Source organism: Orcinus orca, chromosome 4, assembly GCF_937001465.1.
Source record: "Orcinus orca chromosome 4, mOrcOrc1.1, whole genome shotgun sequence".
Taxonomy (NCBI): Eukaryota; Metazoa; Chordata; class Mammalia; order Artiodactyla; family Delphinidae; genus Orcinus; species Orcinus orca.
The window spans coordinates 33,764,192-33,787,466 of record NC_064562.1 but is presented as its reverse complement, the minus strand read 5'-3'; positions in this window follow the sequence as shown (position 1 = coordinate 33,787,466).

Genomic DNA, 23,275 nt, shown 5'->3' with positions numbered 1-23,275 from the left:
TCTTCTCCTTAGGGATCTGGAAACTAAGGGAGCAGGTAGGCAAGTGAACCATCAATCAAAGACTGTGATAAGGGCTGTGATCAGAGCACAGATAGGAGAACCGTAGGGACACCTGTTGGAAACTCCTGTTGGTATTCGGGCTGATTTTCAATGCCAACATCCAACAGTAGCACCAGGATGTAGTGCCAACTTTGTGCAATTCATAGCAGGAGCCAAAGAGATAGTCGATGCCCTTTGACCTTGTAATTCACTCCTGGGAATTTATCTTAATAAAATCATTCAAAGGAAGAAAAAAGAACTATGATCCTATAGGTTTCTTGTAACATTTTACAAATAACAACAATAGGAAGTTGAGAGGAGGCAAGAGGCATTTTGAGACATCCTGGGACAAAAGCTTGGGCATGCGTGACTGATGTGTAAACAGGAGCAGAGGTGAGTGTCCAGCAGGGCTGATCAAACTGCTCTGTGACTGAACCACTCAAAGCCCTGGTTCCCCCGACTCCCCCATTGCCTCTGCCTCTGAGTGACAGATGCAGCCTGTCCTGGTCCCAGCGTGTGGCTCGGTTACCAGCTTCGCTCTGACCCAGTCTGCACACACAGCCAAGATGGTCATCACAAAGGGAACATGTGTTCATAGAAGATGATAGCTAAACACAATGAAATACCATTCAGCTATTTTTAAAAAATCAGGAAGGCTGTGTCAAAATATGAAAAAATACTTCACAGCAGAAACAGCTTAGATGGCCAGGAGGGGAAGATTTAATGGGCTGTGACAGGTCAACACAATGGAACATTATAGTAGCTATAAAAAAGAGTAATTATGAAGACCATGTAGGGGATATGGGAAAAATGTGGATATTGTGATAAGTAAAAATGCTGAATACAGAATTACATATGTGAGCAGACTATATAAGAGGTTTCTCTATTTTTCATTTCTATAATGTTATATAACTTTTATCATTATAAAAATGGAATGTATACAAGTAGAGAGTGATATGCAAAAGTTTCTGAGTTACAGTAGAATGAACGATTAAAACTTTAATTTTTTCTTTGCCTTATGTTTTCAGTAAGATGAACAAAGCTTTTGAAAAATGAATTTCAAAATGAAGAGAATGCTTCCACACCCGCAGAGAAAGAAATCTTTCTTGAGTGTCTTCAAATATGTCTTGAGAGGGAATTTTCAGTGGCTGGGACTCGGAGCTCTCGCTGCCAGGGACCCAGGTTCGATCCCTGGGCAGGGAACTAAGATCCTGCAAGCCACGGGGTGCAGCCATAAATAAATAAGTAAAAATAAACAAATAAATATATAAAGTTAAAATAATGCCTTGAGTGTCTAGGTTCTGGTGTCTAAAGGGTGAAGCCAGCCTGGATGCCTGCTCACGAGTTATTCACGCTCTGTCTCCGTCCTCGTCAGTAGATGGCCCTCACACAGTTCCTCTGCTCCTGTGTGCTCCCCCTGCGGAGACTCGGAGACTGTTTCACCTCCCCTTGCCTCAGGGCTGGCCCTGTGACTTGCTTTGGCAACAGAATGGGTTGGCGGTCACACTATGACTTCTAGGCTTGGGCCTCGAGCGCCTTCCTGCTGCTTTCTTTGTCCTCATGGAACCCGCTGCTGTGTAAGCAAATCCAGCTGTCCGGCTAGAGAGAGGCCACGCGGGGAGGGGGGTGCTGGAGGAGAGAGGGGTCAGCCAAGCCAGCCCCTGGCTGTTCCAGCCACCCCGGCAGAGTGTGAGTAAAGCTATCATGTAGCCTCAGCTCTGGTGGAGCAAAGGCAAGCCGTCTACACTGCACCCTGTGCAAATGGCAGGACTGTAAGCAGATAAATGCTTGCTGTTTGCCGTCACTAAGTTCTGGGGTGTTTTGTTACGTAGTGATAGCTAACTGAAACAACTCCACTCTTGAGGAGACGGAGGAACTTCAGGCTATTCGGCTGGCTATCTCCCTTGGCTTCTCAGCCCCTCCCCACACACAGCTTGGTTCTTCATAAACGTTTGATGGATGGACTCAGGTGAGAGAGAGGAGAGAAGCAGAACATGGATATGAATAGCTCGATTTTATTGAGCACGTTATAGATCCTTTCTACATATTGACTCAGTTACCCTGCATCACAATAGAGTCGAGGAAAGGCGGCCCAGAGAGGATAACTAACTTGGCCAAGGTCGCCCACAGTGATAGAGTCAGGTTTCAAACCCAGGCAGACTGGAGTGCGTGCACTTAATTATTTTGTTATACAACCTCTCAGAAAAGCATGATGATGAAGATTAGGAGGGAGTCTAAACGCTGGCTCTTGCCGAGCCCCTTCCCGTGTAAGTATAGAGAGAAACAGGACAGGATAATTACCAGGTGAGCGCCTGGGCGTGGGGAGCACAGGGCCTGATTTGAGCAAGCCCTGACTCAAAGGCAATTCTGCAAACACAGCCCCCAGATCTGGCCGGCTCCTCCAACACTTGCAGCCTCCAGACACCCCGAAACAGATGTCTAGACTTCAGGGGTTCTCACGGGCTTCCTCATGTAGATAGGCTATAGGGAAAGTTAGAGCAACTTCACACTGGTTTCAGTTGTATATAAAGCTATGCTGGGGAGGTGGTGAATCTCGAACCCAGGGCTTGGGAAAGTGCAGCCCATGAGCCATAATCCAGCACCACGTTTCTGTATGATTTGCAAGGATGCTTTTCAATGAATAAATGTTTTTTCAATGTTCTTCCATTTTTAATGGTTAAAAATCAAAAGAATAATTTTATTTGTGACACCTGAAAATCATATGAAATTCTCATTTTCGTGCCCATAAATAAAATTTTATTGGAATACTGCCACACCCATTCATTGACTTATCCGTATGACTGTGTTCATGCTACAGTGACAGACCTACAGAGACTTAGGATCCACAAACCAAAAACATTTTTACAAGGTGGCCTTTTATGGAAAATGTTTGCCAACCCCTGGTCTAGATAATAATTCATAAATTGACATGACCTTAGCCTGCTTTCTGTATAGTTATAAACAACTTAAAATATTATGGTATTGACAAGGTCTATGAGTAGAGAGACTAAATATGAAACACCAGAATGTTAGAGGGATGCTTCTCCTGGTACGAGGTTGAGGATCTAAAAACAAGGATATAGGCTGAGCTGGGACATTGTTGCATGACCTTGGCCGCATCTTTCAACCTCCCTTAGGTTTAGTGTCTCCATCCCAAAATGGTCAGCTGCAGAGCGAGGATTCAGCTGTCTGCACAGGGGAAGGCAAACCAGTTGTGAAAAATGGAAATACTTCTGAACCAGTTGGTGAATAACTGAGCCCCCAGGGGTTTCCCCCTTCCCCCACCCCCCACCCCCCGCAGCCCTGGCCCTTCCCTCACTTTCCCCACCATCTCTCCAAGATTCAGCAACTAAAGGGTTAACATCTAGTGCTTCTGAGCACCTTATCGACTGTTAAATATTTTAAATAGCATTCCTTTCAAGTGCCCCTTGCAGTAGTCAACCTGTAGGATGTATCCATTTTCTTCTAAAGCATATTTTCAACCCCTGGGCTCAAAATCTGTCTTCTAAAATAATCATAATCTTAAAGTTCTAATCTTTTGTCAGAACTCAGTCCCCAGGTGAGCAATTAAAATGAAAAAGAGTCTTCCCAAAGTGAGTTATGGGAAAGAAGGCAGGAGTATGAATAGTCATGGACTCTGGTTCATTGGATTTTGTGCCAGGTGGGGTGCGGAGCCTAAAAGGAAAGAGCGGAGTAACCTGTTGTCTGGTGAAGGGGGTTGATTCAGACAAAGCCCGTGCCGTAGAAGGCTCTCATCTTGTTCCTCCGGACATCTCCAAATTCATCTTCTAGAATGTGCTTGCCTCCACCATGAGGATTCCCAGAAGAGCAGGGGTGAAAGTGAGAAAAGTGGTCTTCGTCGATGCAGAGCGTGGCCAGCTGCCTGGACCAGACCTGGGCACCCACCCCCATCTCAGCATCGCATTGGGCAAGGTGAACCAGCAGCCCTTCCTTCTGCAATTTGAACCTGCTCAGGGAAGGTGACTGACCTCCACCTGTAGTTGCCTCTCTCAGGGACTCAGTTCCCATTTATTTGCATGCAAATAACTTCTTTGCCTCAGACAGATGTCCTAGCAGCTCAAATTTCAGAAAATGAGGTGAACCATTCCCAATGCATCCTCTCCTCTTGCTGGTACCTAAGTTTGATGAACCTAGACCCGTCACAGAAGAAGGAGTCTGAATAAAGTTTCCCAGGGGATGGTTCTACAAATGCCATTCCTGCCAGATGTTGAGTTAAACACAGAAAGTGCTCTATGGTCCTGTGGTGTGACCATGACCCAAATAAAATATGGAAGAATTCCATTATCCCAGTGAGTTCCCTCCTGCCCTTTTCCAATAACCCCCCATTCCCGGAGACAATCACTGCTCTCATTTCTATCACACTAGATTAATTTTGCCTGTCCTTGAACTTCATACAAACAGGCTCATACAGCAAGTCCTTACTTACATCCGGCCTTGTTCACAAGTGTGTGACATTCCTTCATGCTGTGTACATCAGTAGCTGGTTCCTTTTTAGTTCGAAGTAGTGTTCATTGTAGAACTGTACCCAATTTGTTCATTCTCTTGTTGGTGGAGACCTTGACTCTTGTGAATAAAGCTACTATGAACATCTTTGGATAAGTCTTCCTGAGGATAGAAGCTTTTATTTTTCCTGGTAAATACCTAGAAGCAAGAGTGCTGAATGATAGGGTAAGTATATATTAAACTTTATAATAAATTATCAGATAGTTTTTCAAGGCAGTTTTCCAACCACTTTGAAACAGGGTTTGGCAATTTCTTAGAAAGACCTTGACCGGAGTTTTGAGTTTGCATCTTTTAGAAGCGAGCAGGAGAGGGTCGGCCCTTCTCTCACCAGCAGAGATGGAGAGTTCTGTGGCCCTGTGAGCTCATCAGCACTTGGAATCATCAGTCCTTTTAAAATAGCTGTTCTAGAAGGTGCGTTTTCTTCCACCTGCCAGCCTCTCACGCTCTGGGCTTGTATCATCTCTGTGGCAGCCTACCCACTTCTCAGTGAGGCACTTGGGGGCTTCCCCTCTTGAGCACTTTTCGGGTCCCCACCTCGGCCGCTCAGAGCCATCGGAAGCCTTGCTCCGATATGTCACTCATTTGTGCAAAAAATGTCACTTCCTACAGCCCTAGGAATATCCTGAAATCCTTTACAAATAAACAAATCGGGACTTGGAAGACCCCAGCGGTCTGCCTTCACCTGCCTTTCCAACCTTATTGCCTCAGTCTCCTCACGCACCCCGTGCCCCAGCCGCGAACTGCCACTTCTTCCTCTGCTGCCCCGGACGCCTTTCAGGGGCTTTAGGGCGGCGGGAGTTCGTTAACCTGAGGTCACTGCTCTTATCTCACGGGGTCGGTTTCACAGCCACTGTGAGGTGAAGGCAGGGTCCCTCCCCCAGCAGCTGGGTGTTTTGGAGGTGGGGTATTGGCAGCATAACAATTAGTGTCCCTCACCCCTTTGCCCTCACATCTCCTGCTCTTTCCACTTATCTGCCACACCCATCCTGAGGTAGGAATTAGGAAGTGACACTCCCTGGCTGTGTATGTGCATGTTATTTTCAGCTCACAGCCCCCCGTTTTCCATGCTGCCTGCCCCGGCCCCTTCCTATAGCTCCCTGGCCCAGGGTTCTGTCTGGCAGCTGTGGACAGTACAGGTAATGGAGAGCCCTGGGTGAAGAGCGAGCAGTTTTGGGTGCCGGAAAGCAGAGGGGCCGGTGATGGAGCTGAGCTCCGTTGGCCAGCCCTCAGGACCATGGGAATCCACCTCCTGGAAGTTCCTGTCTCAGGCTGTCCCTGAGGCCTCTTGGAAAGGCGCCTCGCTCTTGATGCTGTTATTGGATTCAAGCCAGACCTCAAGGGCTGCTTCTCCCCACCCCGCAAACCCCGGCGCCTGCGTTCCAGGCTCCACAGCAGAACTGACTGGAGAACCAGCTCCGTTACAGCCCCACCCAGCAGCGATGTCTGAAAACAGCACTAGAGATGTTCCCCTGACCTGTGCAGGGCATCAGCCAGGGCCAGGGTCTGAGTAGTCCGCCTATTCTAGTTGCATGGATGTGGGAAGAGAGCCACAGAGAAGTTAAGTGATTCAGGTGCCAAGACCCAAGACGTCAGGTGATTCTGAAACAGCACCTTCTCCTTCTAATGGGTAGGCTTGAGGAACTTAGGCCGCGCGCATATGAAGGAGTCTGAACAGAGTTTCCCAGAGGGTGTGCCTGTTAACACTAGTCTTCCCAGATGCCCAGTGGAGCAAAAGTGACCTAAGGTCAAATTTGGAAATCACTGCACACAAATTTAATTTATATTAAAGGCTCTGAGAAATTCTAAAGTCAAGAAAAATGGTCTCACCCAGGTGTACTAGTTTGCTAGGGCAGTGGTAACAAAGCACCATAAACTGGGGGGCTTAAACAACGGAAATGTACCATCTCCCAGTTCTGGAGGCCAGAATCGGAGTCAGCAAGTCTGGTTCCTTCTGAGGGCTGTGAGGGAGGGATCTGTTCCAGGCCGCTCTTCTAGGCCCTCATGGTTTATTGGCAAGCTTTGGCGTTCCTTGGCTTCGAGAAGCATCACTCCAATCTCTGCTTTCATCTTCACATGGTGTTCTGTGTGTGTGTGTGTGTGTGTGTGTGTGTGTGTGTGTGTGTGTCCAAATTTCCCCTTTATAAGGGCACTAGTTATATCGGATTAGGGGTCCACCTTACTCCAGCATGACCTCATCTTAACTACCTCTGCATCAACCCTATTGTCCCATAAGGTTCCATTCTGAGGTCCTGAGGGTTGGGACTTCAACAAATACATTTGGGGCAGGGGACACAGTTCTACCCACAACACCAGGATTTCCCACAACTCGTTTGGGCTCCTTGGCTCTGGAAAGAGGTTGATGACATAGGTCAAGGGAACCAGAACATACACTCACAGGTGGAAAGACCAGCCCCTACCGTTGAACTTTCCCCAGACTTGGGTGTCACTGGAGAATGTCACTGGGTGTCACTACCCTAAGCCTCAGGCCGCAGCCCCTGGCAGGGGCCCACTGGGGGTCAGCTCGGATGAGAGGAGACTCTGAGGGCTCAGAGAGGGGGCAGCCCATTGCCCACCCCGGAGGAGACACAGAATTATTCAGACTTGGGGTACCTATCCTAAGCCTCAGGTTGCAGCCCCTGGCAGGGGCCCACTGGGGGTCAGCTCGGATGACAGGAGACTCTGAGGGCTCAGTGAGGGGGCAGCCCATTGCCCACCCCGGAGGAGACACAGAATTATTCAGACTTGCTTGTTCCTCAGCCCAGCACTGGGTGTCAGCAGGAGGCTCTGAGCCATAGTACCTACCCTCCAGACCAAAGAAAGAAAGGTGCATTCTCCCGTGATATTCAGCAGCCCCTGTCCATTCACGGCGTCCAGGATTCAAGAAGAACTGAAGCTCTGGGACAGGTAGGAATTTGTCCCTTGTCTGGGGCATGAATTTGGCACTTCCTGGTGGGGCTGACATTGGAAATCCCAGAGCAGTGGGCGGGCCTAGCAGAGGGCATTCCTCCCTCTGCCCCACTCACTCTGGGGAAGTGATCCAGGCTTCTGGGGGAAGAACGGCCCTGTCGGAGCTCTCTCTTCTGATTATCCTCTGATTAACAGAAGGGGATAGAAAGGTTTTTATTAAAACTGTATGCCCAGCTGGCCTCAACAAATCACCAAAGTTAACATGAGCATCTTATTAATCAGAGGCTCAATCAGAATGCCACAGTAGGGAGACTGTCTTGAGACATTATTGGCACAAAAAGTCACATTGAAGGGGACTGGAAGGGTAACATTTAGATGAGTCCAGAGAATCAGCTCGGCCAGACAAGAAGGAAGGAAACTCTGGTTTGGAAGATGAAAGTGGAAGAGAGAATAGGCTCGAAATTTAAAAGATCATGGACTTCTCAGAGAAAGAGAACATTTGGAAACACTTGAATGAACAAATATTTCCTTGAAACTTAGAGAAAACAGTTGTAGGACAAATAAAAGCAAGTACTACTTTTAGAGCAGGTGGTAAACAAAGAATTCATTAGGCCAAGATATAATACAGGCTGATGCTATTACAAGTAGGTTTGGAGAGTTTAAATCAATAGACTCCATTATGGAATATAAATTTAGCCAAGGGAGGGGTAGCTGGGATTCAAAATGTTCAGTGGGAACTGCTCTAAAAATCTCTAGAGCCACCTTTGAGCCCAAAGCCCAGTGCAAATCCATAGTATTTACAAACATGTTTCTAATTTTAAGAGCTCCTTCCCCTTTTCTACTTTGACTCCTTTATCTTCACAGGCTTAAGGACAAGAGGGTCAGTTAATTCCCGGTTTTACTTCTCTTGGGGAAAATTTAGGTGAACTATTGAATTTCATTCTGTCCAAAAAAGATAATATCATCAAACTAGATGTTTATGAATCAGTGAGGTAACTTATGAAAAGGGCTTGGCACATAGTAGATGTTCAATTAAATTAGCTCCCGCTCCCCTCCTCAGGATTCTAGAGTAGAAAGTAGCTTTTCCTGAGGCAGGACAGACAAAGCCCAGATGCTGGCTAGATGGAGAAAGTTTCTCTAAATTGAGTCTCGTCCCACTTTGGTGCTTCTCATGATTCCCGCTCTCCGTGTTGATGAGACTTCCTTAAAAGGGGAGGCTGGCCCTCGCTTTAACTCCCATCTTGCTAGGCACCGGACTATGGCCTGAGGCTATGATTCCATGAGATCCAAGGGTCCAACCAAATTCAAATTTTAAAAAGAAGGAACTTGTAAATAAATTAGAAGTGTGAATATCTCCTTCTCTCTCAATTTCCCTGGTCATCGAATGCCAACCTTGTTAAAAGCTGTCTTCTTCTTTGTTTGTATATTCGTTGAACACAGATTTACACGCCCAGCTCCATGAGATAGTGGGGCATGAGGAAGACCCAGGTCCCGCTCCCAGGGACTCCCAGCCCAGTGAGGAGGTATCAAAGTTAGCCCTTCCTGTGTGAAAAGCTGTCTTTCCCTTAGACCTTTAAGAATTTCTGAGGCATGAGAAGGCCTGGGGCAAGGGACCTGCCAAGACCTTACTTTATTCATCAGAACGCAGGGAGGGAGGGTTGCAAGAAGGCGAAAGAGAAAGAAATCAAAGTGGGGTGAAGCGCCAGGGAGAAAGGAGCTGAATCCTCAGGAGCTGAAGAGGCCGGGAGGGGACAGGGCTAGGAGGACAGGTGAGGGTGGCCCTGGGAGGGAGGAGCCTCGGTACCAGCTCCACCCTCTTCCACCGGCTGGAGACAAATCCTGGTTTGGCAGGAAAGAGCAGGGCTAACAGGGTTTTCTGTGATTCTGCCGGGAGGAGGGCTACCTATTCCCACTTGGTGTGGAGCCCCCAAAGGATGCTATGCTGTGTGGGGTCCCCTAATCCTCTGCTCCCTGGGTGAGGGGGTCAGGACAGTTCTACTCTGTCCTTCACCTTCCGCAGGAGACAATCCTTCAAAGGCACTTCCTTCCAAGGTGGCGATTTGAATGACAAAGAGGGTGGGTAGGGGGAAGAAAAGCAGAGCCCCAAGCAGCCACCTGCCTTAACCCCTTGCCCCTCCCGCCCCTCGCCCCCCACCCTTAAGCTGAGTTCCTGGCTCCCCCAGCAAGATGAAAGCTGCCAGGGGGACCAATTTTTCCGGTTTGCCTGGGACTGTCTTGTTTTGGGCACCGAAAATCCCACGTCCCAGGAAACTCTGAAATCCCTGATCACTCTAGAGCTTCTTTGGGGGCCAGACCAGCCTTGTGGGTTTTTCTGTAGGTCCCCAGGGGTCCCAGACTCTCACACTGGATGCACCTCTAGGGACTTGCCCAGGGTCCTCCCACCACCGCAGAGAGCTCCCTGGGGACCTGGGGCCACGACTCCCTTCCCAGCCGGGCAGTCCTGGGCATCCTCGCCAGGCACTTTCACTGGGGGCTGTTACATACCAGACACATATATTGTCTCACATAATCCTCTCCCACCAGACTGCAAAGGTGAAAAAATGAGAAAAATGAGCCACAAGCAAGTGCTCAATCTGGAAGGAAATCCGGGTCTGGCAAATTCCCAGAGAGCCCGTTCTCTGAAAAATAAGAAATAAAAAGAGGTGCGCGGGATGTGAGGCTGGTGGTATGGCAAGCCACTGGGCAGCTGGAGAGTAAGGCCTGAGAAACAAGGAGCAAGGCCTCCCGGGCACTTTTTACAAAATGCTCCCCTCTCCCCCCAAACCCCCAGAGAATTAGAATGGGGGCAGGGGTGGCACATACATTGTTGAAAAGCTCTCCTGAGTTCTGACACGTCCCCACCCCCATGGCCCTGGACCCCCGGGGAAGGCCCTGCTCTTCAACCAGAAAGGGACACTGGAGCTTTTGCAAATGCATTTGAACTTCGAGATCTAGAAGTCTCAGGAACATCCCTCTAGCTTTCTTAGGGTCACCACCCCTCATTTCAAGTACCTCCTCCCTAGGAAGGGTCAGGCTGGGAAGGTGGCTGATTTCAGAGACAGCTGTTTGTAACCTTTTCAGAAGCGCGATGCTGTGCAGCCCGGCTTTCCTCTGGGCGCAGCTGGAAGGGGTCAGCCTTGAAAGTAAACCAAGACCAAGGCCCGTAAGAAATCCCCATGAGCCTTTGAAAGTTGGAGTAAAAGCCTTAGTGCCCCCAACCAAGTACTATTTTTCTCACTCTCTTTGTGAATGAATCAATGCTTGGCTGACACAGAAATGTTTGGAGGAGCTTGGAACACATGTACCAACAGCAGAGGCTGAGGGCATTGCTAGATGGTTCAGGACCTCAGACCAAAATTTCCCAAGAATGTCTCTTAATCTCTCCGAGCTGCAAAATGAACACATCTCTAGTCCTTTCTAGAAGTCCCGGGAATATTTCTTTAATAGTGTTTCATTTCTTTTAGTCGTCAAATGGAGAAGTCTCCAGTTTTTTCTATAATTCCAAGGAAGTACTTCCTTCAGCTACCAAGAGGGGAAAAAGGAGGCGGTCCCTTGCTGGCTGGCTGTTGTCTTAGAACCTTCCTCCCAGACTTCCCTGGTGGCTCAGTGGTTAAGAATCTGCCTGCCAATGCGGGGTAGATGGGTTCGAGCCCTGGTCCAGGAAGATCCCACATGCCACGGAGCAACTAAGCCCGTGCGCCACAACTACTGAGCCTGTACTCTAGAGCCCACGAGCCACAACTACTGAAGCCTGCATGCCTAGAGCCCGTGCTTCGCAACAAGAGAAGCCACCGTAGTGAGAAGCCCGCGCGCCGCGACAAAGAGTAGTCCTTGCTCTCCACAACTAGAGAAAGCCCACGTGCAGCAACGAAGACCCAACACAGCCAAAATGATAATAATAGTAAATAAATTAATTTATTTATAAAAGAAAAAAAGAAAGAACCTTCCTCCCCAAATCCTCACCAGCCATTCGTTCCCATTGGTCTCCTGGGTCCATTTTGGCCTCCAGCCCCCAAGGCTGTTAACTTGCATTTATTGAACGTGGTTCTCTGCACCAAGCACCTGCCAGGGGCCTTCCCATGCAAATGTGTCCCCGAGGTCTGTCCCTGACAGTCTCTTGGTTAATTTGCTATTTGATTCCTCAGGCTGGTCACAGTGCCTGTCACGTGGTTGGCACACAATCATAGTGTTTTATTATTGTCCTGAGCAGTCTTTCAGTTAACTTTCATCATAACCTGGAGATGCGCATCTCTCCACTTAACACGTGAGGCTCCGGAAGGTTCCTTGACTCCCCTGGGGTCACACAACCAGAAAGTGACCCTGCAGATCGGCACCTCGTCCCCTCTCTAAGCTGGTGGCCCTTTGCCCATGACTTGTTTTCACAGGTGAGCAACTTCCCTCACATAATAAGCACACCTCGGGTGCCCATCGAGCTAAGTACCAGGCATACAAAGAAGGACAGAACCCCAGCAGGGCACTCAGGCGACCTCTTGAGTGACAGCGAGCCCGGAGGTGTGCTCCGTGCTGGGCGGGGCAACACCAAAGAGGGCGGTGTCACCTCTGCTTTAGCGCACTGTCAGCTCAGGTTTCCCAGAGCCAGTGACTCTTGCACCGAGTCCCAAATGGCAGAGATTTGCAGGCAGCTGGGGGAGCGGGGCTCGGTGTGCCCGCAGCCCGGCTTGGTGGGGCGGAGGAGTAGTTCAAGAGGGTAACTTCTGGCCACACCCCCTCCCCTCCCCCCACCCCGGTGATTTTCCCGGACACAGGTCTCTCCCTCCCCAGCTTCGGGAAGGGGTTTTGCCGAAGTCGCAGGGTGGCATGACTGCAACGATGGGGCACGGGGTGGGTGGGCGGGGGAGCAGAGGTTTATGGTGGAATCTGGAAGGATCGGGAAGCTGAGGTGCCGCGTAGCGCGTGAACCTCTTTCCTCCGTGCGAGCTCCTCTGCGCTCCTTCCAGGCGGAGCGGAAGTGCTGGGCGTCCCGAGCCCACCACCCACGACTCTGAGATCACCTCTGGTCACTGTGAGCCTGCAGGCAGCTGAGACGTGTCACCGGGACCTCGGCCCTGAACGGCACCCACCATTCACCTCCCCACAGTAAGCGGGAGAGTTTGAGTGGGTGGCGGGCAGGAGGGCAGTGGGAAGAGGCCCAACTCTCTGCCTGTCTTTTTTTTTTTTTTTTTTTAACATCTTTATTGGGGTATAATTGCTTTACAATGGTGTGTTAGTTTCTGCTTTATAACAAAGTGAATCAGTCATACATAAGCATATGTTCCCATATGTCTTCCCTGTTGCGTCTCCCTCCCTCCCACCCTCCCTATCCCGCCCCTCCAGGCTGTCACAAAGCACCGAGCCAATATCCCTGTGCCATGCGGCTGCTTCCCACTAGCTATCTACCTTACTGCGTTTGTTAGTGTGTATATGCCCATGACTCTCTCTCGCCCTGTCACAGCTCACCCTTCCCCCTCCCCATAACCTCAAGTCCGTTCTCTAAGAGGTCTGCGTCTTTATTCCTGCTTTACCCCTAGGTTCTTCATGACATTTTTTTCTTAAATTCCATATATATGTGTTAGCATACGGTATTTGTCTTTTTCTTTCTGACTTACTTCACTCTGTATGACAGACTCTGGAGAGGGTGTGGAGAAAAGGGAACACTCTTGCACTGCTGGTGGGAATGTGAATTGGTTCAGCCACTATGGAGAACAGTATGGAGGTTCCTTAAAAAACTACAAATAGAACTACCATATGACCCAGCAATCCCACTACTGGGCATATACCCTGAGAAAACCAAAATTCAAAAAGAGTCATGTACCAAAATGTTCATTGCAGCTCTATTTACAATAGCCCGGAGATGGAAACAACCTAAGTGCCCGTCATCGGATGAATGGATAAAGAAGATGTGGCACATATATACAATGGAATATTACTCAGCCATAAAAAGAAACGAAATTGAGCTATTTGTAATGAGGTGGATAGATCTGCCTGTCTTTGGAAACCTCAGTCAAGCTCCCAGAATACACGTGCATCTGTGGCTGCCACCAATCACCGCTGAATTCGCCGTCGGAAGGAGCCGGCTCCGGCGGAACCGAAGTGGCAAAGAACTGGGGTCCAGCCTCTTTGCGGGAAGGAAGGTTCAGCCCGGCAATCAGAGCTCTGCCCTTGGTGTGTCAGGCAAATTCCCCAGATTCCTGGCCTAGCAGGAGACCTTCAGAAGTCTGGAGGTCCCTGCAGTCCCTTCTTCCCCTTCCCCCTTCCCCCGTCCCTTCCCACTTTCCCCATCTGCTACTCCTTAGAAAAGTGCAAAACATGGAAGCTCCAACCCCAGCTGCTGAGCAGGTGCTATGCTCTTTGTATGCAGACCCTTCTGGTCTGGAATGTTCCTGCAGTGGCTGAAGGTGGTGCAGTTTGGAGCTTTCTACCCACCCCCAAGCTGCCTCCGGTCCCGGCTGTCCTGGCTCCCTGTGAAGTTACCAGCCTCAAGAGCGTGAATAATTGTGTGTCACGGGAGCAGTGATATACGAGTCTGTTTGACCGACTTGCTTTCTTGCACTAATATGTCATTCACGATCCCTAAGCCTGCTGTGTTATGAATGAGCATAAATCAGATGGGAGAGGATGTTTCCAGGGAGTTCTCTTTCCCCTAAAGGAAAAGCACGGTCTTTTCAGGTGTGTCATTCCCGTGGGGCTGAGATGGGAAAAACCTCTGCACGGATTGAAGTTCGAGATCCTATACCTGTTGGAGTCCAAAGAGCTGAGGATCCCAGACCCTCAGGCACTGTGCACACTAAGTGACTTTTGAACCTGTACATTAAAGAAAGAGAGAGATCGTATGAGTCATTACACTTTGAGGGAGGGAAAGGGCAAGAGCCTTTCCACTGCTTCCTCCCCGCTCTGGTTCTCAAGGGCCAAACTGGTCCTCTCTGCAAAGCAGGATTTCCTTGGTGGTGCCTGAACCCAGGTCCCCTTATGGGCTGGTCCTGGGAGCACCCAGCAAACCCGATCTGCCGGCCCTGTTGGCAGCAGAGCCATGCCAAGGGGGATTTATTGTGTAGCTGGGACGTGACAGGTGGGCTGGGAGCCTCCTCAGCCAGCACCTGTGCTGCAGCTGAGGTCTCTGGGCCCCCAGGGTGTGTGAAGCTTCTGCCACCCTCTACTTCAGAGCCACCTGCCCCCGCCTCCCTCCCCAGGTGTCCAGGCTCTGTCTTGCCCGCGGGAGCCCAGCGGCCCAGTGCTGTCACTTCCAGGGAGCCACCTGTCTTCCTCCCAGCGGGGCTCCTGACAAAGGCCCAGAGGGCACAAAGCCACTTTGAATTTGTGAAGAATATATTGCTTTTGAGGCCGGGTTTCTCTCGCTGCTGCTCTGTGTTCTCTAGAGCTTTGGCCATGGTTGGATGAAGGACGTTAACAAAGATCGCCCTCCCTAGAGGCTGCAACCACAGAAAGTGGACTCTGGGGAGAACCAGTCACAGAACATGGTTCTGGGTAGCTACGTGCTCCCTCTGTGCATAGAAGGAGACATGAGGTGACCTGGGCCAACACTGTCTCCGTGCAGTGGAGGAGAGTGAAGTCCATGCCAGTGGCTTCTTGGCTGGACGGGAACCGCTCGGGCCTGCTCATTCTCAGCCCCACTCCAGGGCCCCGTCAGCTCGTCCTATCGTACATTCTGCATGTCGGTGACCAGCGTCTAAATGCCTTCATATCTCCATGACTGTTTCCTGTCTTGCACGTCCGCCAGCACATAAGCTCCCTGGGACTTGGTTTCTCTCCACGTAGTAGGACCTCAATAGGTAGCTGTTGACTGACTGGTGACTCCAAGTCCAGTGGCCCTTCACGCCTCTGATCTGACCTCAGTAGGCCTATGAACCAGGGGTTTAAGAAGAAAGCCCAAAGCTGAGGCCCACTCAAGTGAATAAAACAGCTTGCCTCACCGTTCCCTTTACCTAGTGGACAAGGCTGGTCGCAAACTGGACACGTAAGGAGAACAGCTCTGAGTCACTCTCTGGGCTCCTGCTTTGGCACCGGAGAGGTGACCTCACCCACCGCCAGGCAGGACAGACTGCTGGATGACTCAGCTCACAACCAGCTGCAAGCTCTCCCCGATGAGCACGAGGCCGTGCTGGGCAAGTATGTGGAGTGGCCCCGAAGCCTGGGAGACACACGGGTTCCCATGAACGCCATCAGCAGGGTTGGCTGGGGGGGGGTGGGGGCGGGGTGACTCTCACCTTGTACTGTATACATCTGTAGAGCACAAGCATTTGAAATAAAAACCTACTATGAATAACGAAACCTAAATAAATTCTCCCTGAGGATCCCAGATAGCTGTGCTCTCCCCTCCTCCTTCCCTCTTCCTATTCGGCCTGCGCTGCAGGCTGACCCAGGAACTCAAAGCCCTGGCCTACACCACAGCTGAAGAGTCGAATTCAGACATACAGGAGAAGGTCTAGGCTTCAAAAGTGGAGACCCCGGGGACTCTGAGGTCAAAGGATTCATCGACCAATGGGCCAAATAGCTCGCCGGGTTCCATGGACACAGATTGCCCCTCCAACCCCAAGCAACGGCCTCCTCTTTTCTAACTGCTTTCCCAGGCCCTTATTCCCGGGATTTAGCATCTTAATGACCGGGTCCTCTCCCAGTGCAAACAGCGCACTAACGATAGGCGATGGGCCAGCACTGCCCAGACCGTGGGTTGCACCGAACCCCCTGGAGAACTTTCTGGAGGATTTGCACCCTGCTGACACTCTTGAAGCCCACCGGCAGCCCAGGGGGGATGGGAAGTGAGGAGGGGAGTGGGGGCGGCCTAGCCATCCCAAGTTGAACTTTTTGTAAAAATATACCAACTGAATTTATTATTTTTTTTTAATTTAAAAACAAGTCCCCGGGTGATTTTGACATTTCCCTAAGGGGAGACTCGCAGCGACATGTCATTCTAACCAGGCTGGGCCAAAACATGTCCCCCAATCCTGTTTCCACAAGGAGACGGAAGAAGCTTGACCCTCCCTCAGCCGGGCCTGAAGGTGCTGGGGGGCTGCAGCAGGGATGTGAGTGTCACCAACGGGGGAAAGACATCAGAGCCCAATTTCTGGCACCATTTCTAAGTGCAGGGAGCTCACTTCTGCCAGGAGGCGGGCTGTAGCCCGGGGTTTCCCTGGTTGGACAGCGCTGTGCTAACAACAGATTTCACAGGCCTTGGAGGGGCCTGGCAGGGCACCGGCTGCTACTGCTTCTGGAAGCCGGGCGGGCCAAGGGGAAGAGGACAGCAGGGGCTGCACCGGTTTAACACTTGGCCACCTGGTGAGGGACCTGAGGTCAGGGGACAAAGGAGAGATTCAAAGGAAGCAAACCAACGACAGAGCATTGTGGGGGCGGGGTGCAGTGGGAGGAAGAGAATAAAGGCCTGAGGCACGGGAACCCCCAGACAGTCTCCCGGAGAGCAGTCCAGCCTGGAAGTCCAGTTTGGTAAATGGGTAGAGAGGGTTTCCCTTCAGCAGATCACCGGGTGAGGTCAGCACAAAGATAATGGCTTCTCCCTCGTGCCACGAGGCTCCTTCAGCATGGCCTCGCCAGGAGGGTCCAGCTCATTTTAGAGGCTGCTTCTGAGGTTTCAGCTTCAGAAGAGGAAGGAGAAAGTCCCCCCTTGGGGCCTGTGAGCACAGGTGGAAAGAGAAGGCCCCTTCTGGTGGGGGAACCCAGCCCCCTCTGTCCTGAGAGCGGGGCCAGCCAGCTGGGCGCCTGCACGGCCTGTCCTAGGGTCTAGGTGCCGGGTCAGGTGCTGCATCTTCTGGGCAAGGCTGACAGTTTGTCCTGTGACCTTCCTCGCTTCTGGAAAACAGCTTTGCTAATGGTCGTTTGCATTACGAAGGGGAGGAGGTGTCTCGGACTCAGAAGGGCTCTCTTTCTATTTACTCTGGTCAGACCCTACCCACTGGCTCCCCAGCAGCTCCAGTCCTCCTCCAGACACCCAGGGCCATGAATTTACACACTTTTACATAGATGTGTAATCTTCTAAAGGGCACACTTGTTCCTGCCAATGCCCTGCTTACAATTCTTCCATAAACTGTTGCCCTCAGGGTACAGTCCGAGTGGCCCCTCTGAGCTGCACCCTGCTTTTACCCTCCCATCTCTCCCACATGCCCCCTTCTCCTGCAGCCTCACTTCCCTGCTCCCCAGAGCCGGAACGCTGCCTCCCCGCCTTGGACCTCAGGCTCCAGGAACAGACCCCCGCCAGCCCTGACCACACGTGTGGTTCTGACGCAGGCTTTGACCCTGAGCCCCTGCTCAGATACCCTCCACCCACTGCCTTCTTGACAAAATATGACCCCAGCCCTCGCCCCCAGCATGTTGCTGGATGTAACTGCCCATTCTTCCCTGCCACCGACGTCCTGGGTGATGACTCGCTCTCTTTTTTTTTAAACTCACGTGCACGCATCATAATGGCTATTCTCCTGTCTCCTCCCCTGTGGACAGTGTCCTTGCCAGGTCCTAGCACAGGGTCGGGCACACAGTGACGGTCAATGAGAGAGAAAGGAGGGGCAGGGAGAAGAGAGAGGAAGGGACCAGGTTAGATGCTAAGCTTGAGGTCAAAGCTTTTCTAAGGCAAAAGTACCTGCAGTCAGAGCAGGGTCTAGAATAAGGAAAGGGAGATCCCAATCTCAGGTGGCACGTGCGCAGACCAGCACCCGAGGGCGAGGCCTCCCTAACTTTTGTGCCCTAGGAGCCCCTCTTCCCTCACCCTGGCCCCTGCCCTGCCCAGGCTTCTTTTGCGTTCCTCGCAGCCCAGGTTCACTGCGGACACAAATCCAGTGGCTGCCTGCCGGGCACCTGCTGGACCAGCTCTGTCTCAGGAGCGGGGCCTAGTCCTACGGCGGGGAGAAAAGCCCTGCCTTTGGGGAACTTGCAGTTACGAGGAGAGGAGACAGTCAGTCAACAGATCACCTTTAATTACAAACCGTAGTGCGGGTTATAAAGGACGGGGACTCGTGGCCTCAAAATCGGAGCCAATCAGTGAAAGACGTGCCTTCCCCAGAGAAGGGAAGCCAGAGCCGGGACCAGACAACTCAGCCCAAGGCCGCCCACGCTCATGGGCCCTTCTCTAGGCCCGGCTTCCCCAGCCCCGTGCAGCTGCCTCCGTCCCGCCCAGGGCAACCTGACAGGACCTGCGACAGTGACTATACATAGACTGTACACGGGGAGTCCCGAGGAAAGCTCTCCGGGGTGCTTAAGGAGGTGTGTGTGGCAATGTTGACCGTGGTGCCGCGTGTGCTGACACGGTGCGTGAGTGACATAGGGGTCCATCAGTGGGGACGGATAGGAACAAGGTGGTGGCCACGGGCTAAGGACTTCTGTGCATCAGTAAGCATTCACAAGCCAGACGGGGACTTCCCTGGTGGTCCAGTGGCTAAGACTCCACGCTCCCAATGCAGGGGGCCCCGGTTTGATCCCTGGTCAGGGAACTAGATCCCACATGCCGCAACTAAGAGCCCACCTACCGCAACTAAAAGACCGCATGTGCCGTAACTATGCGGCACAGCCAAATAAATAAGTAAATATTTCTTTTAAAGTTAGAAAAGGGCTTTCCTTGTGGCGCAGTCGTTGAGAGTCCACCTGCCGATGCAGGGGACACGGGTTCGTGCCCCGGTCCGGGAAGATCCCACATGCCGCGGAGCGGCTGGGCCCGTGAGCCATGGCCACTGAGCCTGCGCATCCGGAGCCTGTGCTCCGCTACGGGAGAGCCCACAACAGTGAGAGGCCCGCATACCGCAAAAAAAGAAAAAAAGAAAATAAAAAGTTAAAAAAACAGTTAAAATAAAAACCTTTAAAAAAAAACCAAGCTGTGTGAACATACAGCAACATGGAAGGATCATAAAAATAGTGTAGAGTGAAGAAACAGGACAAGATTCATAGCACGTTATCACTTATGTAAATTAAAAATACACATGCAAAGCAATGGGATCTATCTATATATAGACATACAGACACACACACGCGCACACACAAACATATACACGAATCTAAAAACAGACATCAAATACCTTATGGTGGGCTCCTGAGGAGAGGGGGAATGGGAGTGGAGATTACAGGTGGGGGAGAGAACAGTACCCAGCATGAAAGGGCTTTGCACAGGCTGCTGCTAACGGTGCTCCGAGACTGAGTCTGGACAGCTTTATCCTGTGCACCTGTGGCCCAACACAGAGCATGGCAACCAGCCAGTAAAAACCTTGACCTGGAGCACTTCACGCTAGCACGCTGATTGCATTCCATTTTTTTCAGGGGCCGTAGAAATGATTCCAATCCAATTCCCCACTTTAAGGTTGAGGAACCCAGAGCCCAGAGAGGGCATGTGAGTTGGCCCAGCTGCACAGCACTTTGGTGGCAAAAGGAAGACTTGATGCAGGTCCTAGCCTCTGGCTGGCCTTCCTTGTGCCACTCTCTGTCCAGTTCCATTTTCTGACCGCTCAGCCCAACCTCCCCAGAGTGTTTGTTTAAAGGGCTTAGCTGTTTGTCTTACCACATGGGTGCCCAGGCTGAGGTAATGCACTGGCGTTAACAGGCTCTTCCTGGGTAGAGTGCAAGGTGAAAGTTCCTAGGGACCTGCGAAGCTCAGGGACTACTTTATCTTTGTTGTTTAGTGTTTTTCCTCTTTCCTGGACAACTGCCTCAAAGCTCAGATGAGCTCATTTACTCGACTGGGCAGGTAAGTGCAGAACCTGGACAGGGTGTTAATGGGAGTGAATCCTGTTGGGAGGAAATGATATCATCGTGGTGCTGAGGGCGGGAGGAGTGAGCCTTTAAAGGACCCATCTTTCCCACAGCATTCGCCCTGCCCGTGGCATGTCCAGAAGCCCTGCACAGGGTGGGTACGATGTGTTAATGTCAACAGATTTGCTGGAACCCGCAGACCCATAAAACTGCTGACAAGAAAATTGGATCGGGTATTAACGTGGGTAGTTGGTGGAGGTTTATGACCATAACTTTCCTGAGAGGGAGTATGAACCATCAGTGTCAGGGAACATCTCCAAGGAGCAGCCATCGAAATGGGCTTATATCAGTAATGCCCCCCGACCCTGCGTGACCCGGCTTTTTACAATGAAAGCATATACGTGTAAATGTGTACATACACACACATACACGGGGGAAACAGCATATATCATAAGAACGGATGCTCACAAATTCCACATACCCATGTAATCAATACCCTGATCAAATTTCAGAACATTCTCAGACTGCAAAAGCCCCATGTGTCCCTTTCAGGTCCCTGCCCACCCTCCAGGGCTTCGCCACTATGCTGACTTCTAATGACATAGGTGAGTGTGCATCTCCTGTTTGAACTCCGTCAGCTTCAGGGTCAGGGTGTCAGCAGACAAGAGACCCTGTGCTCGTCGACTGAAGCCGCTTTAAACTAGTAAACTGTTCTCTAGTGAGGTAGGCAGGTGACTGGCAATGTTCCCAGCCTGGGGGCTGCTGAGGCGCCCGGGGAACTAAGGGATTGCCTGGTCTTGGAATCCCTAGGAAAGCCAGCAGAAACCTGGCCGCTGGGCCCTGGCCCCAGGCTGGCTCCCGGCTTGCCCTGCACCGTGACATCTGCAGGCATCACGCAATGGGCTGCTGCTCTTTGCTGAGCCACCTGGGCCCTGCTGGGAGCACACGGGTTTGACACGTGTTGCAGGCGCCTCGGATGAGCTGTCATCACTTACCTCCGAGAGGTTTCAATGGTGACAGACCTCAGAGCCTTGAAGATGTATTGGATTGTGGGAAACAGCCGAACATTGTAGCCACGTGTGAGAAACAGTGGTCTCGTATGCTCAAATCACTCTTAGGATTTCTCTTTTAGAAATCCCTTTGGAGCCAGATGATAAGTCACTGTTCTTTTATCTTGGGGTTGTATCACGTTTGTGATAAAGGACGGTTATAAGCCTGTTGGACTACCCACCATTTTTCTCACATGAGTGCCCAGCAGAAAACAGAGCCCCAGCCAACTGCCACTAAGCAAATGGGAAACATGCATGGAACAGACTTCACTAATAATCCCGGTTACCACTTATTGAGCACCTTCTATGCACTAGAATATATCTCTCATTTTAGTACGATAACAACCCCCAAAGGTGGGCATGATTTTTTCCCATTTTACAGATGAGAAACCGAGACTTGGATGGTAAGTGATTTCCCCAAAATAACCCAGGTAGCAGAGTTGGGATTCGAATCAGGTCTGTCCATCTCCACAGCCCATGAGCTCATGGGTTCTGAGAAAGGTCCTCCGGGGCAACCACAAAAAGAGCAATGGGTGGGTTCTTTGAGCTTCTTCTTGGGAGAGGAGTGAGGCTAGTGGTGTGAGATGTGAGTGAATGGAGCAGAAGGGGTGGACTCTGCTGTGGCCCCAACATCTCTCACACCCTCACCAAGAACCAGACCATTGCAATCAAATAACGTCAGCCCCGATGGGAACTGAGAGGGCGTGGCACCCCACCCTCCTTGGAGGAATGAGGAAACAGACATCTCAAGAAGATGTGTAACTGGCCAGGGTCACCCAGGGCGGGACCAGGAAGGCTCAGGAATTCCAGGCCTCTGTTCTTCACCCAGGATTGGGTGGCCTCCTTTGTCTGTCTGTCGTGCCTTTCTTGAAGCCAGGGTGGCAGATTTTAAGTAGGTGGAGGACACACCCACTCGGTGACCAAGGGCAGCAGATGGTCTCACGGTGGAGTCAGGAAGGAAGGATGTGCTGGGCTGTGAAGACAGAGCCCTGCCAGCCCCGTTCCTCCTGCTGGGCTTTGTCGACCTTGAGGGAGGCTTCCGGTACAATGTTTTCCCTTGGCCTTTCCTTGAACCCACGCCGAGCCTGCTGCTATCGAGAGCACCGCCCCTCCATACACCTGTTGGGCAAATATTCTTCCAGAGAAAGGACACCAGGAGTCACAGGTGGGAGGGAATCCCCCTGAAGACTGTGGCCTCGAGAGTGAGATCATGGGTCTTGGAAGCCGATGCATTTTATAGATCCAATAAATTAGACACAGTCCGCCTAGTTATGTACTGGCAGGTGTCATGGAGCCTTGATTACTTGGCTCAGGGAGAGGAAGCAGAAGCAGAGGCAAAGCTGGGTTCAGTGACCAGATCACGCAGCCAGATAGGGACAGAGTCCAGCTGAGGACCCCGTGTGCTGAGGCAGCAAGCTACTCTGGAAACGTCTGGCCCCCCTGCCGGACGCGCGTGGGTTTCTGGGCCTCCTTGCAAGCCAGCCCCCACCACCGGACCCCCGAGCAGCTGCCAGGTGTGGGCTCTGACGTGGAATAGTGATGACAGCCAACATTTATACTGTCCAGCATATTTAACCGTCTAACCCTCTCAAGGGCTCTGAAGGTACACAGGGCTCTGACTCCCAAGCAGAGATGTTAAGCAATTCGTCCAGAGTCACACAGCTTATAAAATGGCAGAGCTGGTAGTAGCCTAGCTGCCCACGGAGGGCAGGCACCCAGCTACGTCTATGTCCCCAACATCCCCAGAAACGTGCCGGCACTCTGTACAAATCAAGGATGTGGGGTCATGTTTGATATGCCCGGTGGCTACTTCTTTCTGCTCTCAGTGCCCGAGGGTGCGGCTAAGGGGTGTCCAGCTGCCTCCCAACAGGCCAGAGGGTTGCCAAGGTGGCCGCGAGGTTCCCATTGCTCTCAGTGTGAAGAGCAGACCTAGTGCCTGGGGTGCCCAGCACTTTTTTTTTTTTTTTTTTTTGCGTTACGCTGGCCTCTCACTGTTGTGGCCTCTCCCGCTGCGGAGCACAGGCTCCGGATGTGCAGGCTCAGCGGCCAAGGGTCATGGC